Genomic DNA, 12,082 nt, shown 5'->3' on the forward strand with positions numbered 1-12,082 from the left:
TGGGTATAAAGCCCCTGGAGGGAAGACACCGTTTCGGGGCTTAATTGTCATGTGCTAAGGGATTAAGAAGTCACTTGGGGAAGACACTCACTATGGGAAGCCACTCTCACTCTTAAGAACTTTTCATTGGGCGTGTTTAAAAAGGCCATATTACCTCCGTAACCACTGTGCTACTTGTTGTATGATAATAAAATCATACTGGTATCGAGATCAAAGTAATCAGATAATAACAACATTGTCGTTTTATGTGTTACACACATTGCCTGGTTTGCAGAATTTGTATTCAGACATTTTAAGTCATTACTTGTATTGCCTGGTGTTCACAGGCACTTTACGAAATGACTGATTTGTTTAGTCATTACGTGTAATGACTGATTACACAGATTGACTGTAACATATACATGTAGATATGGTATCAGTTGACAAAGTTGACAGAGCACGTGAGCTTATGGGATCAGTGTCTTACTTACATTTTCCCTCTATGTAGATTATAGCCTGCACTGTAATTCAGTCGAACGTTCTCGAGGCGTTGTTGTGTCATTGTAATATGAGTGTAGATTCTGGAAATATGTATCGGTGTTGTAAACATATTTAAGATCAAACCATCAAGAATTGTCTTTTCGTTAGTTTATAGATATGAGCGACGGAGCTGTGAAACTCTCAGTCATTTACTCGAGGCCATTGGAGAGAAGTCATATTTGACTCTGGGAATGATTTTGCTGGGTCTGGAGATATAGGCTTTCACGCCATTCCACAATCGTCGTTTGTACTCCATTTTCTGTAGAGACCACTTTGTGAGCTTGTGTTTTGCAACTTGCTATTTTTGAGACGTTATTTTGGAGCTTATATCGCCCATTATCTCTTTGTGCAATTTGGTAGATTTCATCCCAGTTTACCCTGAAAGTGGCTTTGTGTATGTTTCCAAGGAGTGAAACATACATCGACAGCTCGGCATCACGGACGATACTGTCAACCCGTCCGCCTTGGGAAGTTACACATTCACCGGCACTTGGTGAATAGTTATCGGACTATCCTCCTCTTAACTATAGTTACGTGGACTGACTCGTCTTTGGAAGATCGGCCCTGATAGCACATTTGGTAGAGCGTCCGCTTCGGGATCGGTAGATCCAGGGTCGATCTTGGGTCGAGTGACACCTAAGATCTTAAAAGAGAAAGTTGTAACTTCCTCGCTTGCCGGTCAGCATGAAGTGGACAGTGCATTGACCCGTTGACACGTATCAGTATAATGGCACGATCGGGGCAGCTTACTTATATGCGGGGGGCCTCCGTGGATCAGTTGGTTAGCGCTGCTAGCGCAGCGTAATGACCCAGAAGTCTCTCACCAATGCGGTCGCTGTGAGTTCAAGTCCAGCTCATGATGGCTTCCTCTCCGGCCGTACGTGGGAAGGTCTTCCAGCAACCTGCGGATGGTCGTGGGTTTCCCCCGGGCTCCGCCCGGTTTCCACCCACCATAATGCTGGCCGCCGTCGTATAAGTGAAATATTCTTGAATACGGCGTAAAACACCAATCAAATAAATAAATAGATAAATAAATAAATACTTATATTCGGTAAAATATAAGAGAGTTGAACAAGTCTCAGTGAAGCAGTACTAGATAAAAGAGCGGCGGAAATCCGTCCCACAACAAGGAACAAAGTACGACGTACTTGGAAGCCGGAATATTCCCCATTTGGACGCTGTCATCAGTAAGAGACTATACATTTTTGTGATTACTTTTATTGTTTTGTATATTACTATCAGTTGTATTATTTGTCCATTTTTGTTCAAATATATGTATTGAACTTATTCAAGCGTCTTCGTGTTCTTTTGATCTTGTGTAAGGCCTTTCGCTGAACCGGAATAGTTGAACAAGTCAGTTGTTTCCCATTTTTACCCTCCGATAGTGGCACCCTTACATACTGGGGTCTTGTCTGGGAACTAAAACTGTTTGTGCTAAACTGTTGTCAGCTTTGTTTAGCGGGGTTTTGGCTCCTGTTTTGGATCAAACAGAGATTCCCATTTTGTACGTCTATTTATAAAGTTTCTTTGTAACTAAGGGCTGAGGAATTTAATGTAGGGTCAGGATTTGTCAGTTGTTAAGCTGCCTGAAGGTAGATTTAAGGAAAATATCTGACAAGTTTGAATTAGACTTAAGCCAAAGTGAAATGGTGTATGCTGTTAGCAAACACTTGGGCTTAGGTAATACTTTACCTATTATGGACCAAAGTGGTGATATTGAGTTAGTTAAGATTCAGTTAGAGAAGAAAAGGTTTAAGTTTGAAAAGAAAGAAAGAGAAAGAGAGCAATAGAAGAAAGGGAAAGAGAGAGGGAAAGACAGCAAGAGAAGAAAGAGAGAGACAAAGAGAAGAAAGAGAGATTGAGTTAGAGAAGTTGAAATTAGAACAGGAGTTCAAACTGAAGAAACTCTTGGTAATGTAATGACAATGATATGGTAAGTCGTAGTCGCCAATGATTTGGTTTGGTTCGAAACATTCGATTAGTGCCCAGTTTTAACGATAAGAATGTAGCAAGGTTTTTTCTGTCTTTTGAGAAAGTGGCTGTTAGCTTGGAGTGATATGAAAGATAAGTATCAGCTGAGGATTAAGCAGTTTAAATTCATAGGTTATCAACCTCAGTCCCTAGAGGCTTTGGAACGATACCACCAAACCATGAAGGGTGGTCTACGAGCATATTGTATGGAATATCCTGAAGACTGGGACAAAGGGATTCCATTTGTATTCTTTGCCACTCGGGCTACTTCTAATGAGTCCACTGTGTTTAGTCCATTTGATTTGGTGTATGGTTATGAGGTTAGAGGTCCTTTAGCTTTGATGAAGGACCGTATCTTGGCCTGGGAAGCAGAAGAAACTTATTAGAGTACGTTTCCCAGTCAATCAGTAGCTTTTGCCAGCACAGTAGTAAATCATGTAGAGGAGAGCGGTGACTTATCTACTACATCTACTCAGTCCAAAGAGCCAGCTAGCCTTCAAGTTGATTTGTTAGATCCTAAGTTGAATAACTCAGGTGTATTGAGCAATTTAGATGAAGTGTTGTCATCTTTCTAAACGTCAGAGACAGGACTTACACTTGACAGTTCGATACTGGAGATTGGCATTTCATAATGAATTGCCAATTTGATATCTGTGATTGACACTGAGCTGTAATTATTGATCTCCTATGCGTGGAAAATGTCTTAATCTGGATTGTGGTATTTTTTTGCCCCGAGGCTAGGACATATATACCTTCTATGTCTGGTTTATGTAATACGGCAAAACAAGGGATTAACACAGAAAATTGCAGAAGTAACATATAGTTCCCAAAGTTCCTAATTTACTGTTCCTAAGTCTGAACATAAGACCTATGCAACATGTCCATATGTACTCTTCAACCTCTCTAATAATTTTAATTCATCTCTGACTGGTAAATCATACAGTATTTATGATTTTGTTTAATTCACTAAGTGTTGTCATCAGTATGTTGGAAAGACCACTCAAAATCACATCTAAAGCTAAACAGAAAATCAGTCAGGCAAAAACAAGTGCTGACAGAAAACATTTTTCTGCCCCCGATCATGGTTGGGAGGACTTCAGCATTCAAATAATAGACATGATTTATCCTTCTTCAAGGGATACTGGCGGATGATCCTGGATTTCCTCTGAGCTTTGCCCGGTTACCTCCTATCATAATGCCGATCGCCGTCGTATAAGTGGAAATATTCTTGAGTACGACGTAAAACACCGATCGAATAAATAATTCAAGGGATACTGTTTCCGATGTAGAGCGGAAAATGTCTGATGAGGAACTATTGTGGATACTGGAACTTAAATGACAATATCATATGCTCATTTGCATGTAACATCCAGTCAGCGACACGACTCTAATATGACACAACTGTTATAATGCTATCAAGTCAACGCAATAATGGTTGAAATTTAACGTGTCAGTTCATAGCAACATAACCATCAGCTTAGGTTTGTTTAAAGCAGCAAACATCATCATGCACTTTCTCTTAAAATATGAAGTAAAGTGGTACTGAATTATTTCACACGCGGAAGCTGTTAAAGACTTCAAGAGTCTGAATACATCTTTACTTACCTTACCTTTACATACCATCCATGTAAACATGTCATGACTGATAACCTTAATAGTCTAAAAAATGATATTATGCCTCTGAGGGGTCCGAAGTATAGAACGCCCAGAGGAATAAATAAGAGAGTTAATAAGAAAACTATTCTTTCCGCGCATGAAAACATAGCTATTAAATGGTCAAAAACGGAAGAAAGTAGAACTTTCAGTCCATGGTAATTGGCTTGAGATAGTAAAAAAAAACGTCATATATGCAATCCATCATATAAACACTAATGCCCACACCAACAAGTTTTAGTTCTAAAGGGCCCTATCGTGTAAAAGATGCTTGTTTAACTTCAAAGAAAATACGTTAACGCCCGCTGTCAAACGTCTTAATAATTTTATACTTTTCTGCACGAATTATTACTATCAGTGTCTTAAAGACGAGTTAGATAAAGATATTATACATTCCTTACGCCTTCTCAACATCATGGAAAACTGTTGACTGCTTCCCTTTGTATGAATCCGTCGTAATTTACACGTCTTTACACACTTTCTTATGTGATTTATTGCTTTGTGTTGAACGATGTGTCAGGAATTAGTCTTACGATTATTGACCTGGACCGTCCATTTTGGTTGACGGCTGACATACGAATGTCTGTATTGATGACTATATTTGAAGTCGGCATCTGAGGTTTACAAAGCAAAGTGTGTGCAACAGTCGAATTTGGAATCAAGGACTGATACACCGTTTATGTACTTTCTTAATAAATGGGCACATTTGTTAGTTATAAAAAAAAGACTCAAGATACCCGAGTTTCCTTGCACTGAGTGAACTGCTTTAAATTTGGTTGTATTTTCTTCTTCTGACATGTGCTGGTTCACACCGTATGCGATGCATGGTGGTGTTTTTGCAACGTCTTACTAAAATGCAATTATCACGTCAACATATTCACCCAATAATTTAGGAAATTGAGTGATTTGCGAGTAACAAGCCAGTTTTTGACGTCATCAGCGAAGTGAAGAAATGAAAGGTAATCTCGTTCGTTTTCATGTACAACTATAGCGAATAGTTAATCTGTAAAAGATCTGTATCAACGATCATCATCGGATAAAAAATCAGTGTAAGGCATTAAACACCAATTAAATGATTTCGGATGATTACTGACGACGGCTTCATTCTTACATTGAACGCGTCTTGTTCCACATGATTTTCGGATGATTTAGAGAATCCGTCTTGAAGGTATCATTACGATTGAATTTGACATGGACCTTGAGATTATAACTACAGCTTATTTGTTCTTGATCTTCTGATCATCATTACCTTTAATTTCCGATTATTATCAAAGTTTATTTGAGAATGGACGTTGGGATTATGTGTACGGTTGAACTGGTCATCGATTAACGATAATCATCATGAATGATTCTGATGGGGATCTTGGTGTTATTATGGAACTTTGTATTATTAAGGAAATTGATCAATATAGTTGATTTTGTCTGGATCTTTCTATTTCATCAGTGATGATTTGATCATGGATGCTGTGATCTGACAACATGGATTTGATCACGGATATTGCGAGTATGGTTACGTTTGGTTTGGTCATTGCTCGGTTTGTGATTACCATTACAGATGATTCCGAAACTGATATGTTTAAACTGGACATGGATCTTCTGATTTTCGTTACGGCTGATTTAGACACTGATAATGAGACTAGTTTTGCTGTTGGTTGAGTCACAAATCATGCAATCATTGTTAGACTTTATTTGATTATGGATTTACCTTTATGGCTGATTTGGACATGGGTCTAGTGATTATCATTGCAAAGCATTTATTTTGGATTTTGCTTATATACTTACGGTTGAGTGGGATATAAATATTTGTATTATGAGAGCGTTTGATTATGATGTGGATGTTGTCACAACCATTGCCATTGATTTACACTTGGATATTGCTATTATCAATGCAGTGGTTTTGGGCATTATCGTGAGATTATTAGATGTATTACGGTTAATTTGGACATGTATCTGGCGATTATCATTACTGCTCAAGTTGATTTTGATGTGAATATTGAGATTTTTATTACGATTGACATGGATATGAATTTTTCAATTATCATTATCATTATTATTAATGACTATGATTGGGGTTGGCTGGACATGTATCTGGCGATTATCATTACTGCTCAAGTTGATTTTGATGTGAATATTGAGATTTTTATTACGATTGACATGGATATGAATTTTTCAATTATCATTATCATTATTATTAATGACTATGATTGGGGTTGGCTGGACATGTATTAGTGATCATCATTAGGCTTGATTTCAATGTGCAGTTGGCTTCTATCGTGACCTTTGGGAAATGGACTTGTTACCCTGGACATTAATATTATGGATATAATGATGATTGAATTGGTCGAAGATCTTGCGATTATCGTGCGGGTAATACAGACTTGTGTCTTTCGATAATCATTACAGCGTATTTGAAGGTGGACTTTGTTACTATCATAATGTTGGATTTGTATCAGAATCTTGCGATCATCACTACAGTCTTATTGAATATAGACCTTGCGATTTGTATTACTGTTGATTTGTTATGGATCTTGCTATGATTATGTCTGGTTATTTGGACACGAATTTTGTAATTATCATTACATGCGGCATAATGGGTCGATTGGTTCTTATGAATACGACTATACTTATCTGGACAATGAACAAAACGGTCCCCTGTCACACCGACTTCAGCTGATTTCAATTTTCCCCTCAAAATGAACCTTACCTGGATGGCAATATACTGAAGGGCCCTGCATATAATTATTGCAAAACTGGTGTGTCTAGGTTATTCCATCAAACGCCTTCAATCTAAACGTCTTAAGGACAAGAATGGTTATAATTCGCTTGAAACCAAATATGAACAGAACGTCCAGAATCTCTGAATTCGGTATAATTGTGTCTTATCCTGTTTAACTCGGGGCACACGTATTAATCGTTTTTTATTTACATGACGGTCACCATGTTGGATATATGAACAGTTGCAATCAAAACGCACCTGAGAGACAAATTTTGATTATCGACTACGTATATACAATCATGGTATACGAGTTGGATACTGATTTCATTCATTCACCTAGAACATTCCATGCGTGTTTCCATTATCATTTAAAAACGCTGGCTGCTTCCTATGCATCATTCCATGCTAGTTTCGTATTTTATTCACTTTCTTAGTCATTTGTGATTTGTCATAATATCGTCATTGGTGTTGATTTGTAAATGTTTCTTGCTATTGTAATGGTGGTTTTTATTTGGACATGAACCTCCTTCTTTATTACTGATTTGGACATGGTTCTTGTGATTATCGTTACAATTGATTTGGACATGGTTCTTGTGATTATCGTTACAGTTGATTTGGACATGCGTGTTTTTGATTTGGGCATGGACCTTGTGATTATCACTACGGTTGATTTGGACATGGGTCTTGGATTATCATCACAATTTTTTGGACATGGATCTTGTGATTATTATTACAGTTGATTTGGACATGGGTGTTTTGATTATCACTACAGTTGATTTGGACATGGGTGTTTTGATTATCACTACAGTTGATTTGGACATGGGTGTTTTGATTATCACTACAGTTGATTTGGGCATGGATCTTGTGATTATCATCACAGTTAATTTGAACATGGACCTTGTGATTATCATCTCGGTTAATTATGACATGGATCTTGTGATTATACATCATTACAGTTGATTTGGGCATGGATCTCGTGATTATCACTGTAGTTGATTTGGACAAGGATCTTGACATTATCATAACAGTTGATTTCGGTATAAAGAATCCTATTTTTTTTATTTTGTTAACTGACTCACTGTTATATGTCTTGTGAGTAAATCCATGCATAATGACAGACATTGTCAATATTTCACGTCAATTATTACTAGATCAATTTTTAAAACAAGCATCGACACAAACCACGTAAGAACGTATATGAAGTAAGAAATCAGGACGGACTCGAGTAGAATGAAGCGGTCAACTATTCTTTGTGATGCCAGGACGACACAAGAGCTGTTCAAGAGGATTTTAATTTTCATCCAAATTGTGTAGCATGGTTATCAACAAATGTATCAGTTGCTTTTTTGATTTCAACTGTTCATATATCTAATGTGCCAATCTAAACTCTTCACAAATCCAGTGTGACAATATGAGTCAACAAAATGAATGTATAGCCTCTAGCCTGGGTTAAGCGGAATTAGACAGTTATGAAACAGAGTGCCAGATTCTGGACATTTTCCATGTTTATGTACAGAATAATTATACTCATTGTAAAGTATAATTATATTTTTAATTCAGGCCCAGATAACAAGTAACAAAACAAAATACTACTGACTGACGCACAATGAAGAATGAAGCAGAACCGTAAGCTTATTCCATCACGGTACATGGCGCGCCATGGGCACAAAGGTACTATATTACACAAAATACAAGACATCCTTATTTTTGTTTACCATCAGTACGCCTACCATCAGAACAGTTGAGGAAATGGCGCAGATAATTCAATTATTGCCGTAGAAGGGGCATGTATAGATTTACGGGGAGATGGCAAATCGTCAAACGTAATCGTTGAAACAAGGCCTCTTGTGGGTTTACCTGATGCATTTAGGGTTTCATCTAACTAATTTAATGCTTAAATACTAGCAACCAACACACCCCCTTGCTCCGAGACTTACAATGCATTAAAGGCCGTCGGTCTAGAATTATTCGAATGCTGAGTGGTCATCACATTCGATAGTGCATCCGAGGTTCTTGGTCCATCAGCATTAATTATTCAAAAGTCGGTGGTTTCTCCGGTAACTCCGGCTTCCTCCGACACACTCACCAGATCGGAATGAGATCTCTTTCATTATTCTTCCCCAGCTTATAATTAGCTTTGAGAAATACAAAGCTGTACTCTTTCCATTTATTAACCTGGAACTCGGTCTTTTAGGTCGTGCTGTCGTCAACACGTAAAAGATGAATACGCTACAAAACCCAGTGTCCTTTAAACCCGAACGAAGTAATTCTGTCTTCGTATTTCCTATTTTTTTATTAGTGACAGACTTAATCCTGTGTAACAAAAGCAACAAACATTGCTGGTTTCCTAGGGACTAACGTTGGAAATATTACAGGACAATTTATCATTGGTAATGTATGTCAGACTAATTAGGTGTAGGGAAATGGAATGTGTTTTTATTTCTAAACTTTGGTATAGATAGACTAATACGGCTACTGGCCAAATCAGACAGTTCCGATGACACATTGTAAGTAAAAATATTCTCGATTTTTTTTATACATTTGCCATAATGTAATCAGTTTCGTCACCCCCATTCACCCCTTAAAATTATCAGTAAGTTTTTTTATGGCAGCTACATGTACGTCTTCTGTAACTGCAGATGATTACAATCTATGCGTCAAAACAGACATTCGTGTACCAGCCGTCGACCAATAAGGATGTTCCAGGTAATCCCAGATAGGATATTTAGATGGGTACCATATGGACGTGATCTGGATATCTTGGCAGGGGTTTGCCCAGGTGTATGAAATATTCAGCATACAGCATATCTATCTTTATGGTAGATTAATGAAATCAGAGAAACGGGTTTAAATACATGTATATCTGACACCCGTATACTCTGTATTCCGTTTGAGACATTTTTCTGTCGTGGTCAAGTATGGAACTTCAGGCAGAGTTGTGTGCTGTTAGCCGATTGGAGTGCCCCTGCCACATTATAGGTGAGTAACACGGTGCAAATGGATACAATTAAACTCTAGTAATATTAAATTCATCAACCAAATCAGAGGATTCTTTTATTAGGGCCTACAGAAATATCCTGTAGTTTTAATATGGTACAAATATACTATCCAAAATGCTGTGGAACCTTAACTTTAATACTATTTTGACGTGAAACAAATTCTGGGGTGTAACACTAAGAGACACATACCCCCTCCCCTTCCCCACCCCCTCTTCCCCCGCCAGGAGTCCTTAGATGCCTGGACTTAATTGGTGTCAAGTGACCAACAGGAGATCCTGTGGTGCCCAGTGGACCTCTGTCTCTCTCTGTCTTTCCCGCTGGACTTAGAACTGTTAACATTTGAGGGAAAACTATAGGACACATTTACAAGTTATCTTAATTTGGATCAACAGGTAAGAGTTTAACAATTCTTATAATTGATAGAAAAGAAAATAAGAAAAGTATTAATAGTTAAAGTTTTCAATCTTTTAATTATTGGCAAACCTGGAATTTGATTAATCTAAGCTAATTTCATTGAAATGCTCTATAAATTATTGTAAAACTCATTGTTTAGAAAGTAAACATGTAGATTCGTTAATTTATATTTTAATTCAAATAATGACAACATTTTTAATAAACAGACATTTCTTCAGTTTGATACAAATAGTTAAGGTTTATAAACCTTAATAAGTTTAGTAAATAGGGATTTAATAGTAGTTTTTTGTCTTCCCTACAAGTGATATTTCCTCAGACTAACATTGTCATCATGCATACATGGTGACGGTATAGGGAACTTTGCGCGGGGGTTTTGACCAGTGTAAAACAGGCTCCATAGTTAGCTATAGGGAGGTAAGGTTTCCCCTCCTTCGACTCTTCGACCTTTCCGTGCCGGCAGCTGGGAGGCGTGCCTAGCAACGCCAAGGGTACGTCACTCGCAGCCTCATCACTACCTCACACCTTGTGTCCTCTCGCCCAGAATTTCAAACTTTCATCAATAAAGCTCATACCTCCTCAAAGTTTAGACAGTTTCCAGCATTTTAATACCAAGCATGCACCTGTACACCAAACATGGCCGCCTGAGTGTAAAAAAAGACTTCATACCCTAAAATACACAGAACTACAATCGAAAAACGGAAATTGTAATGGGGGTCTGTGTCCATAAATGTAAACACTGCCACATGTAGCTACATTATAACTACTTACAACTTGTAAATTTTAGTTATTATTTTTAAATAAATACAAGAAAAGGAAAGAAATCAAATGCAGGCTATTTCTGTCTTGAAAAAGTTAAACTTGTTCTCATAACAAACTACATGTAGTCGCAATTGTGAATTAAAATTGTCATTCTATTGTATTCGCACACAAGTTTCACGCAGGCTATAAATTTTACTTACATTCACACAATCACGATGTCAACAATGTGGTTGGTGATTCATTAGCCTATACATTTACATGTTATGAAACGATATCATTGTGTAATATGGGCTGAACTGATTTATTGTATAGTACAATACTCAACAACCCGTTCAGTCTGTTGATGTTGATTAACGTGTATTTTGAATAAGTGGCATTTCCTCTAATGTTTGACTATTCTGTTAGTGAACATTTCATCACTTCAAATGAATGTATCAAAACACAAGGGTGCAAGTGTGGAGTCATGGATGTAAGATTTTTCTTTGTTGAGCATACACCATCAATGACAGATCTTTTGTATACATATCACATGTATTTAAAATATATTTATTTTTCATAATTGTGGCTGTCAGTTGAATATACACAGAGATTGTCGAGACACTATATGATCCGCTACAATGTATCAGTTGGAGTTATCAGAAGTATGCCTGTCGTATCAGCCGAGCACGAAGAGCTCATTTGAGAGGATACATATGCGAACTGTATGGAAAAACGTAGGATGCCTCTGTATCACATGGTTAAGGACCCTTTCATCATCATATGGCTGAAAAAATTGTTAAGTACGACGTTTAACCCCAAACAGTCACTCACTATGCATCACGCAGACAACCTGTCAGAGATGTATCTTGGATATATAAATTTCAATGTCCGGTGTAGTATGTAAGTGTTTGATAAAATACAGTCATGAATAGATTTATCAAATACACTTTTTATTTTCAGAGGCTGTACAGTGGAATGCAGAACTGTGTTCAGTTCCCTGCCAATGACTGATATAATGAGGATGGGAGGCTCGTTAGCTACCTTTGCTGGGCCAGCCAGACTTACAGGCCTA

This window comes from Liolophura sinensis, chromosome 7, assembly GCF_032854445.1.
Source record: "Liolophura sinensis isolate JHLJ2023 chromosome 7, CUHK_Ljap_v2, whole genome shotgun sequence".
Classification (NCBI taxonomy): Eukaryota; Metazoa; Mollusca; class Polyplacophora; order Chitonida; family Chitonidae; genus Liolophura; species Liolophura sinensis.